General features: G+C 36.5%; 1 protein-coding gene across 1 annotated transcript in view; it reads left to right on the top strand.

Annotated features, from left to right (window-relative positions):
• The window catches only part of ADGRL2 (adhesion G protein-coupled receptor L2), a 653868-nt gene that overhangs the window by 49761 nt on the left and 576858 nt on the right, over positions 1-27249 (top strand). The window contains exon 2 of the mRNA XM_058303275.2: positions 9119-9211. The gene's annotated coding sequence lies outside the window, so the exon portion shown is untranslated. The remainder of the gene's footprint in view (positions 1-9118; positions 9212-27249) is intronic.

The raw sequence follows: 27249 nt of genomic DNA, 5'->3' as shown, positions 1-27249 counted from the left end.
TTGAGTTGGGGAAGGTGAGCTGGAGGACTCAGAAAAGTAGAAAGCAGGAAAGCCCAAGAAGAAAGAAATGAGAGGGTCACATCCTATTGTTTTGTAAAGGAATCCCTGGCTATTTTCTTAACATTATAGAATGATATGTAGGAGAGTCTCTTCTGACAAAAGCCTTCTAAACATCTTCTCAGTGGGGATGCTTCTGTCTGTCTTCAGCGGTGCATTGTTTCCTTTTAAATCCTGTTAAAAGTCACAGCATTTCTTTAACCTGATACACTACGTACTTAAAGCTCATATGTCTGAGGATAGTTAAATAATGAAGACTCACATCCAAAAACTTTATGAGAAAGAAGAGTAAACAGCAAAACCTGTTTTCCCGGTTACTCCTCTTCTTCATTCTGAAGAAAGAAACCCTGAAAGAATAGAACTGTGAGTCTTTGCGTTTTATTTATACTTTGCCTTACCCGTTGTCTCCTGATTTGTGTGCACAGGCTATAAAACACTAATATTTTGTGATCATGCTCCCAGATTGCCTTCCTTTTCAGTTTTTAGGCTATAAGCATCCTACACTTGAAGTATATTTTCCTTTGCCACCCCCACTAGTTTTAAGTCCAGGCTCTTTTGCATCCAGTTGCTTACTTTGCTAAGCCCTAAATATACTAAAATCATCCATCTTTATTCTTTTACTAGCTGCTTCTTTTAAAATTTCCATCATATTGGCTGGGATATAACTTAATTTTTTGTTTTTACCCCAGAATTTTTTGTTATATAGTTTGAAGTCATGGAAAAAATACTGGACTTAGAGTAAAAAGCATTAGCACAATTTTGAATGATTTTTTTTGGTTCAGATATGGCTCATCATTTAATCTTTACAAAAATGATATGAGATAAATTTTGTTAACACCATTTGAAAGGTGAAATAAATGAAGCTTGGTGGGAATAGAGGATGGGTAGTGGTGATATGGGACATTGTAAGTAATTTGCTTAAGGTCCTACAGCCTTAATAAAACCCTTATACAAACCCATCTCTGCTTGACTCTGATGGTCATACCCTTTCCACTAAATTATCGTGCCTCTAAAGTTACTCAAACTTCTTAAGCATTAATTGACTCACTTACAAAATGAAGACATTAATCTCTGCATATCTCAGAATGCTGTTATGAAAAATAAGTGAAAATTTCTTGATAAACATTAAAATGTTTAGGAATATGAGATAAAATAAAGGAGCAAATACCGAGTAACAATCATTTTCCTATGAGTCATTAGAGACATTAAACTAAAGGCACTTATTAATGTTAGCCATGTTTGCATGAAAGAATCAAGCCCCCAAATGTGGAAATCAGACATCTAATTCCCTTGTCTTCATAATTTATTTTTAATTCACAAAAGCTAATTTATGGAAACAGGGTAAATTTTACACTTTATAAACTGTGTGACTGAGGGTGACTTACCAAGGCAATGTGGGAAAAGACAGATTTATCATAAGCAGATATGAGAATATTTTTCCCATATCATGTGAAAAAGGTGCAGTGAGGGAAAGCAGTGACCTCGGCCTCTCTTGAAATGAATGTGCCTTGATGACTAAGTAGAGGTGCCATTGCGTGCCCTATGTGCTCAAGGTAAAGTACAAGCAGTGAATCTAGATTTTGTAGAAGCAGATAGTGTCCTAGATTTTTGTTGTATTAAGTTCAGTCTGAGTCTCTGAATAATCATGGTTCAAAAACAGTTGTGTTCAGAAGAAACTGATTTTGTGTTCTTTAATTTCTTCAGAGAGATAGCATGTATGACATTTTCTTTCTGGTGCAAATTCCATTGATCATTTGATTAATTTCTATTAAAAATCAGTCTGAACAAAACAACCTTGTTTCATCTTGCATTTTTTAGGTTCCATAACTCTTGCCACTTTGGAAATAATGAAGATATTTATATTAAGCACCTAGTAATGCCCTGGCCCAGATACAATGGTGAGAGAAACAGACCTGTTTAAATTATAAAAGCAAGATATTAATCAAGCAATTACACACAAGTATAAGCAGAAATGTTAACAAATACAATACAGAATTACCGAGAGATATACTCAGGGAGATCAAGGAGGGTTTCCTGAAGAAGTGAAGTTTGAGCTGAGCTCTGAAGAAAGGGCAGGGATTAATTAGAGGAAGAAAATGATAGCTCAGGAAGACAGAATAAAAGGAAAACAGCATATTAAAGTCCTGATGTGGAGAAGGTGTGGGAAGCATGATATGTACAAAAGGGGGCCAGATCGTGCTTAGGTGTAGACACGTCCTTGGCTAGGAATAATAATAATGACTGTGTTAGCTTAATAGTTACACTTGATTGTTTCATCCCTGACATATGTACTGAGCATCAGCCACTTTGACACATTACGCTGAAGGGTCGACTATAGATCCAGCAGTGAGCAAGACAGAAATAGCTCTTAGCCACATCGAGTTTATAATCTATCATTCCTATCCATCTTGGACCCTCTATGTTCTTCAAAAGAAAAGGTAACTCTGTGTTTTGATTTAAATCCTAAATTTCAATGAGGCCCTGTAAATGTTACATTTTATTTATTTCTTCATTTGTTCATTTATTTTGTGTTCTCCATTCTGAGAAAATTGATGACTCCTTAGAAATTAAATACATTTCTGATTACACTTTTAAAAAGAGCCTACAGAAACCATCTCTACATACAGATTATCCTACTATGTGGGCAAATTCATATCCCAAGTTCCTATTTAGCTGAAATGTACTTTTCACAAGTCAAAATGCATGTATGTGGGAGAAAGGGCAAGTTAGGACACTAGATCTTTCAAACTAAATTTCCCGTGTTTGGTCTAAGCACTTACTGAAGATTCCTGATGGCTTCCTGGGTCCTTTTACAACTTGATTACAGGTATCTACAGAGATCTGGGTGCAGGGTGGAGCGTAGGGGCACTCCAGGGGAATTCACAAATGATTTCTGTTGTATGGATAGGTAGATCAAGTCATTCAAAATGTGGAGCTCGTCAAATCGTGGTCATTGGGAAATGCTGGTTGCTTTGTTTGGTTATGAAGCTTTAGGCTGTATTCCTAACGTTTTTTCCAGTCCTCTGTCACTGATCATATAAGCGAGAAAGTGAGGGAGAGGGTGAGCATATTGCAATTCCCAGGTAGTGAATGAGAGAAGGTACCTGGAATAACTTTATTTGAAATATGTGCCTTAATGATTACATGTAAGTAATGTCAAATTAGTACACATTGCATAGCATTACATTTAATGTATTTTCTCAATTGACATGACTATTGTTAATGTGAACACAACAGAACTAAGTTTCTATCTTCAGCCTTGATCTTGCCCCCAAGCTCCCACTTTGTATATCCAACTACACATTTGTCACTTCACTTAAAGATCTATTAAGTGGGAAGTGGACTTGGCCTAGTGGTTAGGGCGTCCGTCTACCACACGGGAGATCCACGGTTCAAACGCCAGGCCTCCTTGACCGTGTGGAGCTGGCCCATGTGCAGTGCTGGTGTGCACAAGGAGTGCCCTGCCATGCAGGCGTGTCCCCTGCATAGGGGAGCCCCATACGTAAGGAGTGTGCCCCGTAAGGAGAGCCGCCTAGCCCGAAAGAAAGTTCAGCCTGCCCAGGAATGATGCCGCACACACGGAGAGCTGACACAAGATGACACAACAAAAAGAAACACAGATTCCCATGCCACTGACAACAACAAAAGTGGACAAAGAAGAACACGCAGCAAAATAGACACAGAAAACAGACAAGGGGGGTGTGGGGAAGGGGAAAGAAATTAAAAAAAAAAAAAACTAATAAGTATTTCAAACTTATCATACCCTAAAGCAGAACTTTTTAATCACCACATAAACCCACTTATCCCCCAAACTGTTTCCCTCCTAGCCTTCTACTCAGTGAGAGAAGCCACCACTCACTTTCCCAAGGAAACTTTTATGAGCCACCCTGGATTCCTCTTTCCCTCATCCTCCCCACATCTAGATCCATCGGCAAGTTCTTTATGCACCACGTCTAAAATTTGTCCAGAACCCACAGATATCCCTCACCTGTGGTAATAGACAATTCTCCACACAGCAACGAGAATGATCATTCATTTAGAATAATAATCAAATTGTGTCACTCAACTTAAATCTCTCCTTGTTACCCTGATTACTCTCCTTGGTGTCTGTAATTACTTCCCAATTGAATACATGAGGAAAGCCAACAAACTTCCAAGATGCTACAAGATCTACTCTTTGCTTAGTTCTATCACCTCATTTCACACCATGCCTCCCGTTTGTGCTATAAGACTCACTGTGCCATGTCAGTTGGCCCTACTTTGGAGTTTGTGCTTCTGTGTGATGGAGCTGGACTCATATGTGATCTTTGTTCACAAGCCTCTCCTGTTACTTTTACTGGAACTGTAGTTGGTGCTGGGGTTTAATGTATACCCAGAGGACCTGAATCTCTGGACTGACCATGTGATAGCCAGGCCCTGGGCCTCAAAAGACTTGCAACTCCTACACTCTGGTTTATTGGACTTACCCCACTCAGCTAACATGGATGTGAAGAAGGTCAACCACCACACCAGGGAGCCAAGAGTGCCTACAACTGAAAGTAGGAGAATTGCATCCAGCATCTATGTGGAATTTAAGCCCCCTCTTGATGTAGATGTGGAGTGGACACAACCATTCCAAGGTCCACAGGATGGAGGAATAGAGTATGGATTAGAGTGGACTTACTGATAGTCTATTCATGAACTATTGTGATTAGTAATCGAAGGAAATAGGCATTGGTGTGGAGAAAGTGGCCATGTGGCTGCTGGGAGTAGGGAGTGGGAGGAAGAGATGAGATATGGGGGCGTTTTCGGGACTTGGAGTTGTCCTGGGTGGTGCTGCAGAGACAGTTACCGGACATTGTATGTCCTCCCATGGCCCACTCGGTGGACTGTGGGAGAGTGTAGGCTATGATGTGGACCATTGACTATGAGGTGCAGTGGTGCTCAGAGATGTATTCACAAATGCAATGAATGTCTCATGATGATGGAGGAGATTGTTGTTTTGGGGGGAGGAGTGGGGGGAGGGAGGAGGGGGGTATATGGGACCTCATATCTTTTTAATGTAATATTAAAAAAATAAATAAAGAGCAAAAATATGCTAAAAAAAAGATTCACTGATGCAAGTTATTTTACTATTTCTTGAATAAATCAGGCAGGGTCTTTGAACTTGCTGTTTCCTCTGCTTAGAGCTCAAAGCCCCTACATCTTGCTTGACTTTTTTTTCTTTTCTGTCATTTAGGTCTCAGCTCCAATATTATTTCATAAAAGAGAATTCTCTCTCAACCACAAATATGATGTAATACATTGCCCATCCAAATTACTGTCTGTAATTTTGTATAGTTTTGTTTTTTGTGTTTTTACTTTCTTTCTGAAAATTTGCTTGCTTCCTGTCTATTCCAAGTAAAATATAAATTTCATGAAAACAGAAGTAATATCTATGTATTGTTCATGTCTATATTTCCAGAACCTTGGGAAAAAATTATAAATATTTATCAAAAGGACGGGAGGGAAAAAGAAAATACAGTTAATATGTCCAATTAAAAAAGTTGGTATTCCTTATCTTTCATATCTACTCTTCATACAAGAAATAATGCAAGGAAAAAGTGCTTTTCCCAAAGCAATCCAAAAGTGTTTTAATGCACTCTGGGAATACTTACTTAATATATATGTATAGAAGAACTGCATAGTAAATTTGTAGATAAGTGAAAAATGCAAATGAAAAAAATAAAGTCCTAATTTTATATTGTTGGGCAATAGTAGTTGCATTGTGTTTTCCTTTTAGCTTTATTTTTTTAAAAAAGAAAACAAATCACAGTGACAACTCAAATGCATGTTTATTCTATTGGGTATCGTTCATTAGATGATATACTGGGCTATGTTCTCACTATTAGTATTAGTCCCTCTGAGTGGAACTCCATTGATTTCAAAGTCTCTAAGCTGCCATTTTGGAGACTGCTGAGTGCAAATATTATAATGCCATTTGGGATACTCTAATGTGCTTTTTAGAAAAGTAGTCTCTCAGTAATACTTAAATTTACCCTGATTGGGGTTTGGACTACATTCTTGCCGAGAAAAGATGGCTCTACTAGCTCTTATGCTTCATTTTCAGTACTTTAAATGTAACAAATCATATCAAAAATCTTGCCCAGGACTTCACTGATTCTGAACAAGGTGGACTAAAACCTTGAATAGATCCTTGGGTTAAGTACTCCTTAAGGACAAGGACCCAATGTTATAAATCATTCTGTCACAAAGAAAACTGGTAAGTTTGAAATAGTAAATGATCACTGGAGGGACAGATGAATGAATGAATGAATGAATGAATGAATGAATGAATGAATGAATTTTTAATTTCTTAATAAGAAAAATAGCAATCTGTCCAATCAATCTGATTTTCCACTTTAGGCAACAGGGAGTGAAATAGAAAATTCTTTCATAAGTCTAAAAGGGATAAACACTCTATTCCCTGATCTATTTATAAAGCAAACATTTATTAACCACCATTTATTTGCAAGACTTTGGAAGAAGCACAGAGCAATTAAAATATCGTCTATCCTCAAAGAAAACCTATTCAGAAACAACTACGTGAAAGCCCCTGCCCGTCTTTCTTTTTTTTTTCTACCTAACCTACATTAATTTCCTGGTCTAGCAAAACAACTTTTTTTTTCAGAAGCAAACACCCTGTTAGTATTGTCTCACATTCCTGAAAAGTTTTTGTCCTCCTGAACCATGTTTATATACGGATAAGGAGTTCTTCAAGATTTAACAGATACTATCTCTGTGTTAAGGTTTCCCAAGAAGCTACATATTATGTGATATTGGTTGGGCTCTCTTTAGGATGGCTTTCTCCAAGATCCTTTGGTATGGTATACTAGGCTTTCATTAAGAGTTCTTATAGTAAATAGCTATGGGAAAGTTTTTTTAAGATTAGTTGCCTCCTATATCCCAACTATATTGCCCCATGTCCCTTTTTTCCATAAAGCTTCACATGAGAAGTTTTTGTTTTTGTTTTTATTTTCAAAACTAAGAACCAGGTAAATCCTTGCTTCTCCCAAATAATTATTTTCATCATGTTCTAGGTTAATCTTTTAACTTTCGTAGCTCTTCTCAAATGATAGAAAAATATTCCATTAGAGGGCATAACATAATTTACTCTACCAATCTCAACATCTTAAATATGTAGGTTCTTATTTTTCAATAATTGTAAACCTGTTGTACTTTGGGAACATCAAACTATAGAATTTTCTACCACTTTTCCTGTTAGATTATTCCAGTCACACATATATTATCAATTTATTGTATTCACCACCATAAATGTATTCTTTTATTCAACAGCATTTATATGCTACTATATATATTTATATACTTGATATATTTATTATACCCTAGTAAATATATATTAAGTGAAATGAACAACCTGAGTCATTTAAAAGTATTTGGATGCAATTATTGACATGAAAAATTACATTACAATAGAAAGACATAAAATATGTAATGTGTAGTATTGGTAACAGACATAAAGATACAGAGTAGGAAACTGATTAATCTTGGTAAAAGAGACTTTCTGTGATATTTCAGTAATACCTTTGCTACAGTCAAGCATGCTAAAGGGTAACTTAGTCATTATCCAAATTAGGCTATTAATGAGTTGATCCTATGTTAATCCAACAGAATAATTTTTTTCTCTAAAGATGTCTATACATAATGAATTTTCCATAAAGTTGGACAATTAAAAGCAAAAGTGTTTCGAACAGAATCACCCTCCCACTGAGGGCGTATAGGGCTATGAAATTCATAGAATTTTCACATATAAACAGTCACTAGAGAATTCAAAGCTATGTTAGCCCTAGGCCTAAACAATTGTTTCGTTTGGTGAAATAAATGACAAAAGTCATCCAGTGTGCTGCTAACCAATGAATTCACTTTGTTGAAACAACATCTTAAAGGAGTTTTGTTTTATTTAATTTTTCCCACTTTGGAGAAAGAACTCTCCTACTTGCTAAGTTAAGAGATTCTCTAAAATATACATTAGGAGATAAATTTTTGCTCCTATTACTGAGGAGATACTAGACTAATAATGGAAGCCTACAAATACACCATATTTTCCTCAGGCCCCTGTGTAAATATTCCATTGATGAATTCCTATCTCTAAGAAGAAATGAAGAAACTTCAAGTAAACTCTATTGTAAATGACTTGGTTAAGGAAATTTAATATTGTTGAAAGACTTCTGTTTCTTTGTGTGGGTGAATCGCTTTTACATTCTGTATCAGTGGAAGACTTAAATCATTCCCCATGGCTCATTTCTGTTGTGTGTTTTTTTTTAAGCCATCTATTATTACAGCTTTCTTTTTTCTCTCACTCTTTCTGTTCCTTGTCTTCCACCATTCTAAAAACCAGTAGAAACCCACATTCAAGTAAAGACATGGGAGGGCTGAATATTTGGGTCAGACAAAGAAAGGAAAAATGCTGAAATTATTTCTATTTTATTTGTGTATGGTTTTGCCTTGGTTCAGGATCATGCTCTTTTTTATGTCAACCAGAGTGGAAGCCCACCATTTGTATTTCAAACTATTTCCATGTCCAGAGTGCAACCTTTTGTGGGTCTTCTCTGCAATCAAGCATTTACCCTATCCAATCACTCCATTAGTAAAGATACAGGAAGGATAGAAAATTAATTATTCATTTTAAATCTGATCACTTTAACATGATACAGAAGGAGTAGAAAATTGATCATTGTTCAAGTGCAGAACAATTAGATTAGACACATACAGAGCTTCAGCTCTGCTATCCAAACCCAACCTTTCTTAGCATGAAATATGGTAAAACAATTCTTTGAGTACTCAAAAAGTTAAAACCGTACCTTTCATTATCTGCATTACTGCAAAAGAAGAGTGAAAATGTTAAAAACTGAAATATTCTAAACAGAACACCTGCAATCAGTCACCAGAATTCTTCACAACCAATAGTATCTTTGATAAGCCAGAAATAGTAGGATATTGTACATTATTATTCTAAATCTGCTAGTCATCTCATACACAGTTAGGAATAATAAGCTGTTCCCTGCTTTTATTTGTTTGACAGATGACCCACTGGAACTAGAATTCAGGTAGCGGTACACTGAAGCAAGCCTAACGGGACATTCTCCTTCTCCTTGGGACATTCCATCAAAAAAAGGTATTAAAAGTTAACCAGGGAAGTGGATTTGGCCCAACTGATAGAGCATCCGCCTACCGTATAGGAGGTCCATGGTTCAAACCCAGGACTTCCTGGCCCATGTGGTGCTTATGTGCAGTGCAGTGCTTATGTGAGCCCATGTGCAGTGCTTATGTGAGCAAGGAGTGCTGTGCCACTCAAGGGTGTTCCCCGCATAGGGGAGCCCCAGGCACAAGGAGTGCGCCCCATAAGGAGAGCTGCCCCACACAAAAAAAGCTCAGCCTGCCCAGGCGTGGCGCCGCACACGTGGAGAGCTGACGCAGCAAGATGATGCAAGGAAAAGAGACACAGATTACTGGTGCCACTGACAAGAATGCAAGCAGGCACAGAAAAACACACAGAGAGCAGACAGTGGGGGGTGAGGGAAGGGAGAGAGAAATAAATAAAATAAACCTTAAATTTAAAAAAGTTAACCAAACGTCAGTTTCTGTGAAATCAGTCAAAACGAGTCAAGCAAGAGGAAGGCAGAAAAACATGAATTAGAAGATGAACTGGTAATTTAGGCTGTGATTCACACTGGACCAAGGTAGAAGTTGAGTAGAAGACTGGTAGAATACAAACTGGACATGAGTTTAGATATCCTTCATGCCCCTTCAAGTTGAATATAAACAAAGGTCATACATGGACCCTCCCTCTTCACATCATGGTTATCCCCACTTCTCTTATCCTCATTTCTATCAAGAATAAAGGATATCAAGTGTTTTTCTTCTATCTTGAATCAAAAGAAGTGAGTCTATAGTTTGGGGAAATAAAGGACTTCTATTCATGGCAATGGATTATTTAGTAATATTGTTTAGGAACAATAATGGAGGATCTTTATTTGATGACCACAAAACCCACAAGTATGATTGGGATGTCATCCACATTCCAATGCCCTAATTCAATTCTGGCACTTTTTCATCCAAAATTGAGATCTGGAGGATGTTAAGCAATATCACTGACATTGGAGCATTTGACATTGAATGATATTTCTATCACTGGTTAGTTATCTGATTTTTAGCACATTATCTGATTTTTCCAAAGGTTTGGTTTCCTCACTGGTAAATAGGATAAAATACCATAAAGCATTGTGTCCATTAATATAAATGGGCATTATTTGCACAAGGTAGACAGTCCATAGGTTTTTAAAGAAGAATGGTTTCTTTCCATTCTCTGTTACTCCTGTGAATTATCTTTTCTTCTGCTGAATATAAGGGAGACTTTAGGGATAGTTTGTTGTTTTCAACAAGTATCTCATACTACCCTCTTCTTTAAAATAACTCTAAAATCTTTAGAGACTGGCTCTTTCAGACATCATAAATTTCCCATGTTTTCCTATTTTTCAATAATAACTGAAATGATCAGTACAATAATATTTGAGAAAATCTTGTAGATAGAAGGAATCCCATGTATCTCCATCACTTTCATGAGCTCTTTATTAAGGAACCTACCTGGATATGATGTGTATGGCTCCAGAAAAAAAAAAGAAGAAATCCAATTTGGCAAGATATGTTCTTTTTAAAATCACATTTATTCAAAGAAGCAGGTTCTGTGCAAGAATATTTACAGAAACATGCTAGAAACCCTACAAAACCACTGCCACCAGAGAGTAGTAAAACAAAGGGTTGTAAAATTCAATGCAGAACTTATTTTATACAGATGCTATGTTTTCTACCTAGTTTTCCTGCTTGACTATTCCTATCTTTATGCTATTCTCTAACCCAGAATCGCATACTCTTTAATATATAGCAAGAAGATATTTCTCTATTAATCTCTTAAACTCTCTAGCTCTGATTTAACATAGAAATATATTTTGCATTAACCTGAATTGCACTCTTGGACTGTGGATTCAACTAATCTTCTTCTGAAATAAAATAATACGAAGAGCCTCAATATTTATCTCTTTTAGGCTTTCTAATGGATTTTAGTTTCCTCTCTTCAAATTTATGATTTTGAAGAGCCTCTGCTTCCTTGAATTTTATGAAATAAGGCTCTCTTAATTCTTCTTCTACTTATTTGATCACTTCTATCTCCTCTTCTCCTGTCTATGCTGAATCGTTATTGTATCACTGGTGTTTTACCATCAGCTTTATTTTCTTTTTATGCTACATATTTTCCTGAGATAATCATAATCATGCTTATGATTTATAAATTATCCTACAGTGAACTTTCTTCCAAGTTCTAGATCCCTATTGCCAACAAAATAGTTCCACCTGGATATCTTACAGTCATGCAAATTCAAAATGTTCAGCAACTTTTCTTCTAATCCTGTTCTTTACATATCCCTCCTCTTAGTGTCACTATTTTCTAAGCCAGTAGCCAGGCAGTACCTCTTTGCTCCTTCTTCCATCCCTCCCTTGTTTAATCATTTACCAAGTCAATTTTGTTTTAATATCTTTCAAGAGGGTTCACTATCTCCTGCTCCATTATCTACTTCCTTAGGTAAGCCCTCCATATTACTCCTTGTCCCATTCCTCTCAATTCATCACACATCTGCTGGAGTGATTGATCTAAAATAAACATCTGGACATATCAATCCATTGTTTAAAATCTTTTATTGACTCTCTGTCAAGTATAAGATAAAGCCAAAACTCCACAAATGGCACACAAAGTCCTACTAGCCAATCTCTAATTATTTCAACATCTGTCATCAATGTCTGTTCTTCGGCCTCTACATTCCTATAATGCTCCTATTCCACTACTTCTGTGCCCCCACTTTCCCACCACATCACTGTTTGCATCCATCCATCCCATTGAACATACTTCCCTGCTACACACAATGCTTTGCTGACAACTCCAGGAGCTCATCTACTTGAGGAGCTCATTCTTATTTTTCAATCACTTTTCGGGTATTAACTTCCTTGCAAAACCTTTCCTGTCACCATAAAACATCCTGCTAGACAAGATCATCCCCACCTCCAACAGAAAATATTAATCTTCTATACATTGCCATTATTACATCCAACTTATTTTGTTGCAAGAACTCAAAATGACAAGTGGTTGGTCCTTGCTCTGAATAAAGTAAAAAGGAGTGACAGAAGAAATAAATATTTGTAGGGTATGTGTGTGTGAGAAAGAGCTACAGCGAGAAAAAGAGAAATGCAGGAAGAAAGAGAGAGAATGTAAAGGCATATATTTGGGTACTCAGGGGTTCCAAAAATACAATATTTGGCAACAAGAGCAAAATTAGTGTTAATATATTTGTAGTTTGGCTATTGTTTCTCCTTAAAACAATATTTTAATCAGGAATTACCAAAGGAAACCCCCAAATACTTATAGTCAGCAATATTATCAAGATCTTAAAGCATGTAGTGACAGCTTAGTTGTAGTTGGTCTTTCATTTACTTGGTAGATATTTGCATGTATTTAAGTATTAAGTAAAATATGCAATATATTTAACTTTACATATATATGTTAACTGAAAGGTATACTTATTCTTCCATCAAACCAGATGTGTCAGAGATGAAAATGAACGTGTATATTTACACATACATAAACACACACACAACCATACACACATACATGCTCATCTACACATTTAGTTACCTGAGACACATAGCCACTTGGCATAATTCAACGTTTCCAGGATTGTTTTTTGTTCAAGTTTGAGTTAAAGGATTTTTCACAAAGCATTCAGATATAGTCTACTTCTGGCAAAACGTATGCCTCCCTCTATGGGGCTATTGTTCTGTTTCTGGAAGCAATCTTGCTTCAGCTGAATGGATGACCTTATTCTGAAGTGATTGGCTCATTTGAAAGGCCATGTATACTCATTTTTTTTCATGTGCAAAAGAAAACTAGACTAAATCAATTTATATTTCCTATGAGCATAGAGAAAATCCGTTGGCTCAGAAAAGCCATGGTAGAAAAACATGTTAAATAAAACAAGGCATCATTGAAAGGAGCATTAATTTGCATGAAGCACCTGTAATCTATAGGAAGTGCTAGACTACATTTCATACTGAGATTAGGTATTTTAATTTGTTTCATTATCACTATGCTTTTTGGTACTGGAAGTATTGCAAACTGGACAGCAGCTTGTACTGATTTCCAAAGCCAGTGGAATAGCCTTGAGAGTTTCTTCCTATCGGGGTGATGGCATCAGTTAGCCAGTTTCCGTTGTGCCCCATACACTACCAAAGAAGTTCCTCTCTGTATTAGTTCTACCTTCACCTGCCAAGAAAAGAAAACACACAGCTTCCTTTATTCTACAGTGAAACAAAGTGGTTTGGACACAATTTGGAAAAGAACTGCCAGAAAAAACAAAAAAAGGGCTTTAACTTAATAATGTTTCCATATATTTAGGTGCTCTTCTAGAATATATGACTTTAATTGATTTTTAACTTTTTTATGGAATACAACTGGTATAGTAGAATTGGACTTTGGCACTGACCCAGAATTTTAAAGGAAAGATATAAAACTTTATAAAATTCAAAACTATTAAATCAATGCTGGAGGGATTTATTTTTCTTTTTACAAAATAGCACAATGCTTGTTTTTAACAGAAAATAATCCCAATTTTAACTGAGGTAATGCTTTTGTCTATTTTAGAGACAAAATTCTAAAAAAGAGGATTCATTAAAACCATATTGTGTACCAGAGAAACTGAAATAATTGCTATTGTTTCCATAAGAAAATTATTGTACTCACAACATTATTTATACAACTAAACAAGCATCTTAAAGATACTTGTATATTTCATTCTCAGAACTCTACACTGCCCTGCCATCCAAAAAGTTTTCATGCATTAAGCTCTAAAAATGTTTAAAATGGATTTATCATCAGAATGTTTAGGGCAGAGTACTTCAGAAATTTTGAATTACTCGAATTATTTTAGGAACATACTGTAGCTCTTAAAATCAGCATATCCTTCATTAAATATAAATATGATCCCCCCTCCCCGTGCCTTTAAAAAACTTCACTTGTATGTAAGAATTATCATTTTGGAGATATGAAAAAGAGTTAAGTTATACTAAGTATAATAGAATCATTGATATTAAGATGAGAAAAATATATTAAGTCTAGTCTTTGAAGTCTCATGAAGGACAGTTTCGATATGTGTGACAGTGAGTTCTCTAGACTAGTGTTTAATGGGAATTTTCAGTATGTTAATAAAATGCTTTTAAAATTCTGTCTATTTGGGCCATGAGTACCCAAGCAAGTCAGATTTACTAAAGAGTAGAGTAAGTCCTCATTTTCCGAAGTCCATTAATGTTGGCCTTGATTGGAAAAGGCAACATCTTCAGGGCCTTCACCACCCACAACACCATTAAATCCTCCAACGCAACTAGAACCAACCATTTCTTCCCTTACTGCCTGTTTGGACCATGGTTTTAGGATACAACCTTAGGGTTCTGCACAATTTAGGGTAGCTATATCCTCAAATTCTGATTTTACATACCAAATTAGCTTGGAAAAACATAACAGAGAAATAACCTGGAGCTAGAAAAATACAATTAAAGGTAATGGAAATAAACCAGAGGTTCTGAGGGAGGAAGAGGGCAGACTAGGTATAACATGGGGTACTCTGGGGACATTGGAATTGTCCTGCAGGATATTGTAGGCCATTATATATTTTGTCAAAACCTATAAAATTGTGCAGGGCAAAGTGTAAACCATAATGTAAACTACATTCCATGGTTAGTAGCAATGCCTCAGTATGTGTTCATCACTTGCAACAAATGTACCACACTAATAAAAGATATTGTTAATGGGGAAAGGTGTGGGAGGGGGAGGAGGTGGGGTACATGGGAATCCCCTATATTTTTTATATGCCATTTTTGTAATCTAAAACATTTTTAAAAATAAAAAAAATAACAAAAAAAAAGTAAGGGGAGTAGGGTAGTGAGCAAGGAAAAAAATAAATGAAAGGATGAGTTTGAATTAAACTGTAAACATTAAACATGTCTACTAATATTATCACTTGTAAATACTTGCTTAATGTGAATATAAAATGAGATAATAAATGTAAAGCTTTTAGCACAACTCTTGGCATAGGATAAGTATTCCATAATTAATGACTTTTTTTCTTTATAAATGGAACTTTCTCTCATATGCTAGAAGTAACCTGAAATACAGTATTAAGGTAAAGCCTTAAATCTCTATGATAGTTTCTATAGTAATTGCTTACCAAGAAATGTACAGGCCATTTTTCAGAAAGTATGCCATGGTTTTGAGTAGAGAAAATCATGCACTTGATCATGGATTATTTGATTCATTTCACCCACTCATTTATCCATTCTTTCAATGAATATGTATGGAGAAAATCATCTCCTGGCATTGTATTAGTTACTGGGGTTATAGAAAAAAAAATCTGTATGTTCAAAGTCTAATGGAGGTGACTGATATCTAAAACAGTTAAAGAACAAATGAATAAATGCTGAAATAGAGATCTGTTGCAGGTATAGCTAAGTGACAGTCAAGAGAGAAGGATCGCAGCAGCAAGCTTAAAACATAAGGTCTCTGTTCCCTCCCATTAGTGTGCTGGAAGTATAAAGATATTAGATATCATATGCCATCCTGAAGCAAGCAACCTATCAATTGTTCATGTAAAATGGGAGGCTGACTTTAAATCTGCAATGTTGGTGGAACCTTACAAACTCTGAATCAGTCATTTTTAAAAATTGAAAGGACATTATGGCAATACTTCAATTAATGAATTATCTGAGGATAATACTAAATAAAGACAAACCCTGTTAAAAAATTGTGATCAAAAGTCTCCATAAATCATTCAAAGAATGTGGGTACATGTCATTGCATCATAGATCTTAGAAACCACATTCATTCTAAGATTTAAGATGTTGGACGATGCCAAAGAATCCCACCTTGTGTAAGGATGGCAAAGTGGAAAAAATACTGGGAGAAATATGAACGCAGCCTCGCATGATTTTCCCATGCAGACCCTACTTGTCTCCCTTTGCTGGCATTCACCCAACCTAGAAAGCATATCTGTTACTAGATGGGCTGAATATAATTTAGTTTGAGTAGCTTTCAGTATGGTACCTCATCAGATTTTTGTTTCCTCTGCTTATGACTCTTTGATTAATCAGTTCATTGATTATTTTGTTCTTTGTTACTCCATCTCATTCCAAAAATATTTTGAGGTGAATAAGTCTCTAATAGTTTAATAATAAACTTTGCCTCCTATTCAAATATCTGTGAAACCAAACTATACCTATCTACTTACATGCATGACTATGGCATGCTGACTTATACTCCAACTCTATTTTGGTTAATCACTCTGTCCTCTATTCTCCAAAATCACCTTGGCAACAATTTCAGTAGCTTTATAGTTATTTCTCTATGGAAGTGTCTTATTCCAATGGTTCTTAAACTTTATTTTATATCAGAATTATACAGGGGTGGTGGGAGGACCTGTTCAAATATAACTTCCAAGAGTTCCTAATTCAGTATGTCTGGGATGGGTCACCATAATTTGCATTCCTAACATGCTCTTTGGTGAAGCTGATACTACTAATTTGAGTATCATACTTTGAGAACCACTGTCCTTTCCAACACCTGATGATGGAACCTGTCTTACCACTCTAGAGAAATTTATAAAAGTGTTCAATAAATATGGAAAACATTGAATGAATAGGGAATAAGTGTACCTGGTTTAGTCCTTTAAGGAGGAAAGAATAAATATTTCCTTACCTCATTTCTCAAAATGTTGGCCTTTTAAAACCCTTAAGTTGGATGGAACCTGGGAGAAAGACCATAGTGATCATTAAAAACTTAAGTCTAGAAATGTCAAACATTATTTCAGTTTTCAATTTCCCCAATGGTAGATAAATGAGTTTGGCAAGACTCAAAACAGATTATTAAAGTGATAGATTGTAAAAATCTATAAAGTGAAGTAGTCAGCATATGAATCTGATGGGTTCATCAAAAACAAACAATAAGGATTACAGCAAGATGGTGGTGGAGTAAGGAGGTCCCAGAATCTGCTCCTGGTACAGAGCAATTAGTAAACACCCAGAGCTCTCTGGAGCTAGCTGAAGTACCTGCTTGGGAGCTTCAGGAGGCCAAAAGAGCATCCTGCAACATCCTTGAAGGAATGGAAGGAGGAGACTGCCCATCTGCAGAGAAGACTCGTAAGTAGAGAGCACCACACCACAGAGGCCAGTGCCCATCCTCCACCGGAGGCACAAACTGCCTCAAGAGCTGTTCTGCGGCTGGAATTGAAAGCTCCATTTCCCAAAAATGGGGAAGGAAGAGATGGTTGGGCACCAGCTTCTGCTACTGATGAGTAAAATTCAGCAAGCTAAAGTATAATCCTGAGAACAGCTAAAGTTTGAGCCTGTCCAAGTCAGAAAGAGGCCAGGAGCTGCCATCTTAACTCCGCACCTTGCATGAAGGGAAGCAGGGCGGACTGAAAATCAAGCGCTGGTGGGGACTGGCTTCTTTACATCCAGGTCAGATTGCAGGTCTAGCATAACACCCAGCGCCACCTCCAACAGGGAGGAAACTTCAGGGACCTGCGCAAGCCGTGGAGGCCAATGATTGTCCTACTCTGGCAGCACGAGCCGCCCCAGGAGTTGTTCTGTGACCAGAATTGGAAGCTTCAACTCCCAGAAACAGGGGATGAGGAGACGGTTGGCTGCCAATTTCAGCTACTGATTAGTAGACTCAGATGGCTAAGATATAACCCTGGGAACAACTGGGGTGTGAATTTGTCCAAGTCGGAAAAAGGCCGGTGGCCTCCATCTTGACTCCACCCCCAGCCTGAGGAGAAGCTGGGCTGACCAAATATCACCGTGATGGTAGGAACTGGTTTCTTTTACCCAGATCAGCCTGCAGCCCTAGCCTAGGATTCAGTCCCACCTCTGGCAGGGAAGAGGCTGGCTACCTCAGCACCAGTCTATCCAGGTAACTGAGGGTACATTTGGATGGCACAAACTGAATAAAAGTCTACTGGGGCAACTGCGGTCATCTTGGACCTGCACTGCATAGATTGCGGCCCACACCTGCAGCTCCACCCATCCCAAGGCAGGGGAGAAAGAGGTGTGAAGCTTCATCGGTCTCTCTGGACAACTACAGTCTAGGCCTGCATGACTTGGATTATTCCACACAACTGTGACTCTGTCCCTACCTCTGGGAAAGGAGAAAGTTGGGAGAAGCTTCATCTGTCCCTGGGGTAATGAGGGCAGCTTGAGCCTCCACAGCTTATAGCACCAATTACATCCTTGGCTCCTCCTGCACAACCAGCAGGGAGAAAGGGCATAAAGCCATAAACTACAGAGAAAAACTGCACCCAGAATAAATACTCTAGTAATCCAGATGCCAAGACACGAACCAAAAATTACAATCCACACCAAGAAACAAGAAGCTATGGCCCAGTTAAAGGAACAAGATAAGTCTCCAGATGACATAAAGGAGTTAAGACAACTAATCATAGATGTTCAAACAAATCTCCTTAATAAATTCAATGTGATAGCTAAAGAGATTAAGGATACTAAGAAGACACTGGATGAGCACAAACAAGAATTTGAAAGCATGCATAGAAAATAGCAGATATTATGGGAATGAAAAGCATGATAAATGAAATTTAAAAAACATTGGAATCATATAATAGATTTGAAGAAGCAGAAGAAAGGATTGGTGAGCTTGAAGAAATGGCCTCTGAATGTGAACATACAAAAGAACAGATGAAGAAAAGAAGAGAAAAAATTAAACATGGTCTCAGGGAACTAAATGACAGCAAAAGACATGCAAACATATGTGTCATGGGTGTCCCAGAAGGAGAAGGGAAAAGGGGCAAAAGGAATATTTGAAGAAATAATGATAGAAAATTTCCCAACCCTATTGAAGGACATAGAAATCCATGTCCAAGAAGCACAACATACTCCCATATGAAAATTTCCAAATAGACCAACTACAAGACACACACTAATCAGAATGTTAAATGCCAAAGACAAAGAGAGAATTCTGAGAACAGTGAGAGAAAAGATTAAGTGCTGATTTCTCACCAGAAACCATGGAGGCAAGAAGACAGTGCTCTGATATATTTAAGATACTACGAGAAAAAAACTTCCAGCCAAGAATTTTATATCCAGCAAGACTCTTTCAAAAATGAGGACAAGATTAGAATATTCACAGATAAACAGAAACTGAGAGAATTTCTAAGCAGGAGCCCAGATTTTCAGGAAATACTAATGGGTATGCTAGAGCCTGAAAAGAAAAGACAGGAGAGAGAGGCCTAGAAGAGAGTCTAAAAATGAAGATTATATTAATAAAAGTAACTAAAAGTGCCAAAAGAGTGGTAAAAATAAAATGTGACAGATAAACTCAAATAGTCAGGAATAAAGTTAACCAACGATGTGAAGCACTTGTATTCAGAAAACTGCAATCCAATGTTAAAAGAAATTTTTAAAAGTCCTAAATAACTGGAAGAACATTCCATGCTCATGGGTTGGAAGACTAAATATCATTAAGATGTCAATTCTACTCAAATTGATATACAGATTCAATGCAACCCTGATAAAAATTCCACCAGTATTAAAAAAAAAACTGAAAACACAATTAGAAAATTTATTGGAAGGGTAAGGGGTCCTGAATAACCAGAAACATCATGAAAGGAAAAGTAAACCCTCATCTCTGAACTTTAAATCATATTACCAAGCTATAGAGGTAAAAACAACATGGTACTGGCATAAAGACAGACACATAGACCAACGGAACCAAACTGATGGCTCAGAAACAGACCCTCATGTGTATGGTGAAGTGATTTTTGACTAGCTTGTCAAAACCACACAGCTTGGGCAGTACAGTACATTCAGCAAAATGGTGCTGAAAGAACTGGATATCTATAGCCAAAGGAAGGAAAGAGGACCTCTATCTCACACCTTATCCAAAAATTAACTCAAAATGGATTAAAAAAATCTAAAAATAAAAGCAAGAATATAAAACTTCTGAAGAAATTGTAGGAAAATATCTTCAAGACCTGGTGGTAGGTGGTGGGTTCTTAATGGACATAATGAAGGACTGAGATGGACTACTGATGTTTAATGTATGTAGTTTTAATTAGCTTTACTGTAAAAGTGTGGAAATGCATAGAATGGATGGTAAAATTTTAATAGGTAGTTTATAAATAGGGATGTGGCTGAAAATGGTAGTCTAGGGATGTAAATACCAATTGACAGAATGCTAGAGAATAATCTAGGAACTGAATAGCACAGTAAACCAAGAGATGGATGAGAATTGTGTTTGATGGTGCAGATGCAAGAGTGTCGTTTGTGAGCTAGAGCAAATGTATATCACTACTGCAGGGTGTTGGGAAAGCATGGGAAATATACAACTGGAAAGACCTATGGACTGTGGTTAGCAGTAATAATACAATATTCTTGCATCTATGCCAAAGATGTATTGTGTTGATAATAGGGCAGTATCGAGAATGTGAGTCAAATGTATGCTATGGACATGGTAACAATCAGATGATATTATCTTATCTGTAACAAATGTTCCACCACAGTGTGGTGTGTTGATAGAGGGGTGTTGCTTGGGAATTTTGCATATGTGCATGATTGTTTTATAAGTTTACAACTTCTGTCATAAAAATATATTTTAAAAATACTAATAAGGTGTGTTGGGGAAAAAACACACCAAATATAGGATAAGGACTATAATTAGGAGTAAGATTTTGACAATATTCTTTCATATTTTGTAACAAACATCTCACTACAATGCAAGGTATTGGTGGAGGGTTGATGTAAGGGTCCCCTGTATGATGTTATGCATGTTTGCTTTGTAAGTTCACAACTTTTACTATACACTTAATTGTTTATGTATGTTCATATATAAATGACATAAAGATAATAATAACAGGGAGAGTTGGGGGAAAATCATTGGGTTAGTAATAATGCTTTGACAATGCTCTTTAACCATTGGTTAAAAAGGTTTAACAACAATGTAAGATGTTGGTGGTAGAGTGAGTTATGAGAGTCCCGTATGATGTTATATATCTTTGTTTTGTAAGTTCACAACTATTAATATACACTTATTGTTTCAAAAAAAAACCAATAAGCCTTTTTTTTCCTTAGAAATGTTATTTATGGGATACATCAGGGAATATAATAGGCCTAAGGTATCTGGGGTCACAACAAGGTTGTGCTTCTTATGGACAACATGGAAAGAGAGAAATTAGAGTCCCAGAACATTAGCTGTAATCATTGTATAATGTTTATACCAATGCCAACTTGGAAGGTTATCTCTAGTGGTGTGGCACACGTGTGGCACCTCTTTACTTTAAAGAATTTAGAAGATGACATGGAGGTTGGCCATCACAATTGCAGACAATTCAAAGCTTGGAAGAAAGGAAGCCATTTAGGAGACATAATGTGGATCTAGCAGTATCTGGAAAATATGAAGCAATAACTGAAGCAAAATTTATATTTACTAAATGCTATAATGTAAAAAATATAGTATGTCCAAAAGATTCATCACATAAAATTCAGATGGCAGATAATTAGTTCAATAATAACATGCATGAGAATGGCTGATAAATAGCAACAGGTTTAACAGGAGTCAAAAATATTTTGGGACCAGTTTTTAAATTATTTAAATGAATATAGAGAAGAATATCTATCAATAATATATATGAATCTTTATGCTTTAGCCATCGTATCAGTAGACATGTTTATATATGTGTGTGTAAGCATCACATACACTGAGAGAAAGAGACAGAAGTATAGCATCACGATGAGTAGGATAGGATGAAAGGTCTGTTCTGCACCGAAGTAGTTAGATTAAACATACTAATCAGAGAACTTAATTTCATCCTTTTATACAGTTATTGATTCCTTATTAGAGCATACAACAAAACCCCAGTGTAACACATTGAAAGGGGTAGAAAAATTTAATTCCATAAAATCCGAAGTTGTCTTGCTAGGAGAATAATGAAATGACTGGAACAAGGCTTCCCAGCTAATCCAATGGCAATTCTTGGGTTCCTGGCGCGCAATTCAAACGTGTGCGAGCACCAGCTGTGAAAGCTGGCTTACATAGCCTTGGGGACCTTCATGGATCCTGGACTTAGGGAGCCTTCCAGCACAGGGAAAGCTATTTCAGATCTCTCTTGATTAGCTGGTACCCATTGCCCTGAGCCCATCTGCGAAGATGAGATGATTGAGTACTGAAGACCCAGAGATCCAACCTCGGCCTCCCTGCCTCCTGAGTGCGGGATGCTTCTTCTTTTCCCAGTTGGCCCTCATTTGAGAGCTGGAGTGGGTAGAAGGCCATGCCCATTACCAATCACTTTGTGTCTGCTCTGCTGTTCTTATAGGAGGCAGTTATCACAGGTTTTTGATCCAAGCACCATATTAGCTCCTCAGGCCACACAGTTAGCATGACTTTATTCCTATCCTCAGGGAGCTTGCAGTCAATTAAGAAGATGTGAGTACTAGCAAGATTTAGTTTGATATCTGTTTTAACAAGTTATACAAATTGCAATGGTGGCAATATTGAACATGCAAGTCTAGCTGGGGGAATCAGGGAAGTCTTCACAGAAGAGGTATCATTAAAGCTCAGAATTAAAGGATAAGAGATGAATGCTAAAAAATTATCAGATTTTGCCATTTAAAGCCAGAAGATGCAGCTGGCCAATTAAACGGAACAAAATTATGAAGGACCTTGAATTTTCATTCGAAGCTTTTTAAGGTAATAAACAATAGTAAGAACTGATCATCTATAATAAATGTGCATAAATAAAAAGAGAAATTTTATCAGTTAAGAAGCTATGAATAAACTACAGAAAGAAATGTCAGCTAAACATCTGAATTTTCAAAAACATTTATTCAAATGGAAAGAACATATTACTGCTAGCTGACATATTCAGGAGATGATCATCTGTAGGTGCTTCTAACATTCTACTCTTGGTTCTAGGATTAGGGAATTTTAAAGTGGAATGTTGCAAGTTTATCAGTACTTGGGAGTAATGTTGCATTATTCACCCAGTATCCTAACTTGGATGACTCTTTGACTATGCTTAAAAGTCCTCCTTTAGTAAAGGGAATTTCTGGACTCTCTTTATAAATTCTTTTGTACTAGATATATGCTATAGTACAATGGTGGCCTCGGGAAAATCCAGCTCTGGTTCATCACTTGAACTGAATGATTTTTTTTTCCAAAATGCTATCCTTGATGCTATTTTTAAGAGCAATTGCATGATTTTACATTCTCTTAATTAGAATAAAAAGACCCATATTGAGCCTTACACTTAACATGTTCAATAACATAAATGAACTCCTTTTTTTTTTAGTACGACGACAATCTTACTCCCGATACAGCAGTGAACACCATATTTCACCCTCAAGAAATCCTGTGCCATCACTGGCATTGGCCCTGTTCTGTCTTCCCTTTTTTAGGCCGAATAATATAGATATCCTTAGCTTTTCTTCCAAGTCTATTTACAAACTTTTAAAATTCAATTTTGATCAGTTCAAATCTGTGAAGTCCAAAGCCGAATGTACTAGTTATTGCTAATCTATTCCAGAGAACTATTAGGCATTTACCCAGCTGCCTGTGGTGTAATTTTTACTTTTCACTCTTTTCCAGCACTGAGACAGGAACAGTAGAATGCTGCCAACCCAGGAAACATTGCCTAGTGGCCTGGTGTTCTGGGAATTTTTCCAGCCTGCTTTATGAAAGCAGCCCAAACACCATAGTGTTCCCAATATGCCTGACAGTGTTGACAAAGCCTATAGTAATTTCACACAATTGTATGTGATAACCTTGTTAATAGAATAGAATTCCTCTACTTCCTTCTATTTGTACTTCCTTCCCTCCCTCCCTTTCTCTTGTCCTCCTTCCCTCTCGCTCTCCCTTCCATATTTATATTATCCACCCCGCGGTATTCTGTTCTTTGGCATGAGGTCCACTTTATTTCTTTACTGCAGAAGAGGTTAAGCACCCCAGAAGAATTGGTCAGCCTTTTCACTGAGATCCAACAAGAATGAATACGGGTGGCCACGGGTGGAGGCCAAATGTCTTCAGGCTGGGGCTGCCAGCAGTAACAGAACAGTGTATAGGTCAAGAAGATGAATGCATAACTTTTCATTGTTGTTACCAAAAACAACCAAACTGGGGTAAAGAAACAAAGTACAAAGTATTTTCAGGAAAATTTAAAAATGCATCATCAACAAATATCTTTTGTCTCTCTGGAATAAAGACAATAATCGTATCATGGCAAGGCTACTCTGAGATCTGAATGAACAAATAATGCAAGTATTCAGCACATTGTCTAGCATTTAATAAATGCTCAATGAATGGTATCATCATCACAAATATCTTTATCACCATTCTCATCCCTTAACTATTACCAGTAGCAAAAGCATAAATTCAGACCTATTTTTTGGTAGTCATATCCAGGTAGAGGTCCTTATTTCCCAGATGTTTCTTATACACCCATAATAAGAAATGTTGTTATCCCTGAAGCAGTCTAGGTTTGAAAATCCGCAAATTTGCACACATATCACCCGTGCAATTCCTGAAGAGAATCCTGTTGTGCACATCACCAGCCTAAGTACAGGTTCATCTTTAGACTTCCTTTTGATGTGACAAATTTAAGATTGGAAAATATGTGCAAATATGTAATTGTCTGATAATTATTCTTCATTTTATAATATCTTACTTTAAAGTGATCTACCCTAATGTTTAAAACTTCAAAAAGAGAAAAATGGTGCATTACCTGTCCACCACATAGCTCAGCATTTTATTGTATTTCATTTTTAATTTTCATGCACTTTTCAGACTTGTAATAATAATATACATATATTATCATACTAAGCATTTTACCTAACATAAATTGCAATGATTAAGAGCAGGCTTTGGCAACAGAATGTCCAGGTTCAAAGTATGGCTCTGTTGTTCATTAGTGGTGTGGTCTTTTTGAATATCAACTTTCCTGAGACACACTTTCCCCTTATTGTAAAAAAATGAGGGTAATAATAACAACAGCAATAACAGATACCTCATTGTGGGAACTAAATTAAAGAATTCATGTAAAGTGCTTTCTGCAATGCCTAGGATGGAGGACTTGATAAATGTTATACATTTAAGTAGCCAAGTAGTCTCTAATCTTTTAATTATCTTTTACTGGTAGGCATTTAGTTAATATGCCTACCATACTAACTATGCCATACCATTTAGTTAATAATTCTGCATTATGAAAGACGCTATAGGTACTACTCTTGACTGTTTATTAACGTTCTTACTTCAACTAAAGGAAATAATACCTTTCTTGACAGATTTCATCTCCATACAAGCAGTCTTCTTCCCTACCACCCTACCACCTGTCCCCAGGCCAACTTCATGCAGAAAATTACAGAGTATAGCAGGTCAATAAGACCTGGCTTTCTTCTGTTACCAATCTCACACTTATTCTAACACACTGAAATCCCAAGGCTCAAACTGTTTCTATTCTCCTCCTCCTTTTAGAAGCTAGGGCTACAGAAAACTGCAACTGTTTTACTCCAATCTAAGTTTAATTTGCATGTCTTTGATTACTAATGAGGTGAACATTTTCCCATATGTTTGTTTACTAGTTGTACTTCCTCTTTTGTGAATTGTCTATTCATGTCCTGTACCCATTACTCATGAATTTACATGAATTTTTTTTATTGCAAAGCTATTAACCGTTTATCAAATGTAGAGTGGGATATTGTTTTTGAAATATGGATTTTTATGTTTATAAATCAAACTTTTTGGCATTTTTTTCTTTACCATTGCTTTTTTTTTAGGATTTATATTATTTATTTCTCTCCCCCATCCCCCCCAACCCCCCTGCCCCGTGTCCCTTCTCTGTGTTCTGTGTCTGCTTGCAATCTCAATGGCACCGGGAATCTGTGCCTCTTTTTGTTGCATCATCTTCTGCGTTAGCTCTCCATGTGTGCAGCACCACTCCTGGGAGGGCTGTGCTTTTCTCAGGTCAAGTGGCTCAGTGCGGGGCACACTTCTTGCACGTGGGGCTCCCCTATGCAGGGGACACCCCTGCATGGCACAGCACTCATTGCACGGCAGCGCTGTGCTTGGGCCAGCTCACCACACAGGCCAGGAGGCTCTGGGTTCAAACCCTGGACCTCCCATATGGTAGGCGGACACTCTATCAGTTGAGCCATGTCTGCTTCCCTACCATTGCTTTTTAATCATTTGTAAATTCATAGTCATCTCATATCAAAAAATCTATTCACTTCTGGGGTTTTTTTCTAGTTTAACAATGGTGTTTGTTTTTTTTAAATTCTAACATTTTAATCCATCTTGAATTTATTTTGGAACATAATGTGAGGTGAGCAAGTACATGCATTATTTCCCAATTGTTAACCAATTTATCCAGTGCTATTTTTGACTAAGGTTTATTCCTTCAATTTTATTGATTTGCAATGACTTTATCACACATGAGATAGCTATAAATAAAAAACTTCTGGGCTATTTATTCTTTTCTGTTTTGCAGTGTATTTTTATAGTAAAATTACAGATTCAACTTATTATAAGTTTATAATGTGTTTTGTTCTTTTGTTTTTGTAGTGGTAATTGTGGTTACTTCAAGTTTATTTAAATATTTTTCCCTGTTTATTCTTTTTAAGTGAATGTTAGAAATGTCTTAAATTATTCCCAAAACTATTTTATTTGAATTACACAAACAAATAAATGTTGGAATTACACTGAATATATAAATACAGGAGCTTCAATTATCTCTTTCTGAAGCGTGTTTTGGCCTTAATAAAAACTCAAGGAAGTTTTAAACTTTCCTTATATGTGTCACTTTTATAGACATGAGCTATAGTTCTAATTCTTTATATATGATTTAGAAATTCCTTTTTAAAATTATTTCTGTATTAGTGGTATCTATTATTGATATTTTGATTGCAATTCAAAAACACATAAATTTCTAGCTTTATATTAAATATACTTGTATTTACAGTCACATTCATAATCTTTATTTTATAAGACTCTTTCGGTATTAAAACTTTCCTCAATAGTTATACCCCGTGTTTTTGGTTTCATCTTATATTGCATTGGTCAGAAGT

The sequence above is a fragment of the Dasypus novemcinctus genome, chromosome 9 (assembly GCF_030445035.2).
Source record: "Dasypus novemcinctus isolate mDasNov1 chromosome 9, mDasNov1.1.hap2, whole genome shotgun sequence".
Classification (NCBI taxonomy): domain Eukaryota; kingdom Metazoa; phylum Chordata; class Mammalia; order Cingulata; family Dasypodidae; genus Dasypus; species Dasypus novemcinctus.
Note: the sequence above shows the minus strand (reverse complement) of the source record. Positions and strands in the feature narration are given on the sequence as shown.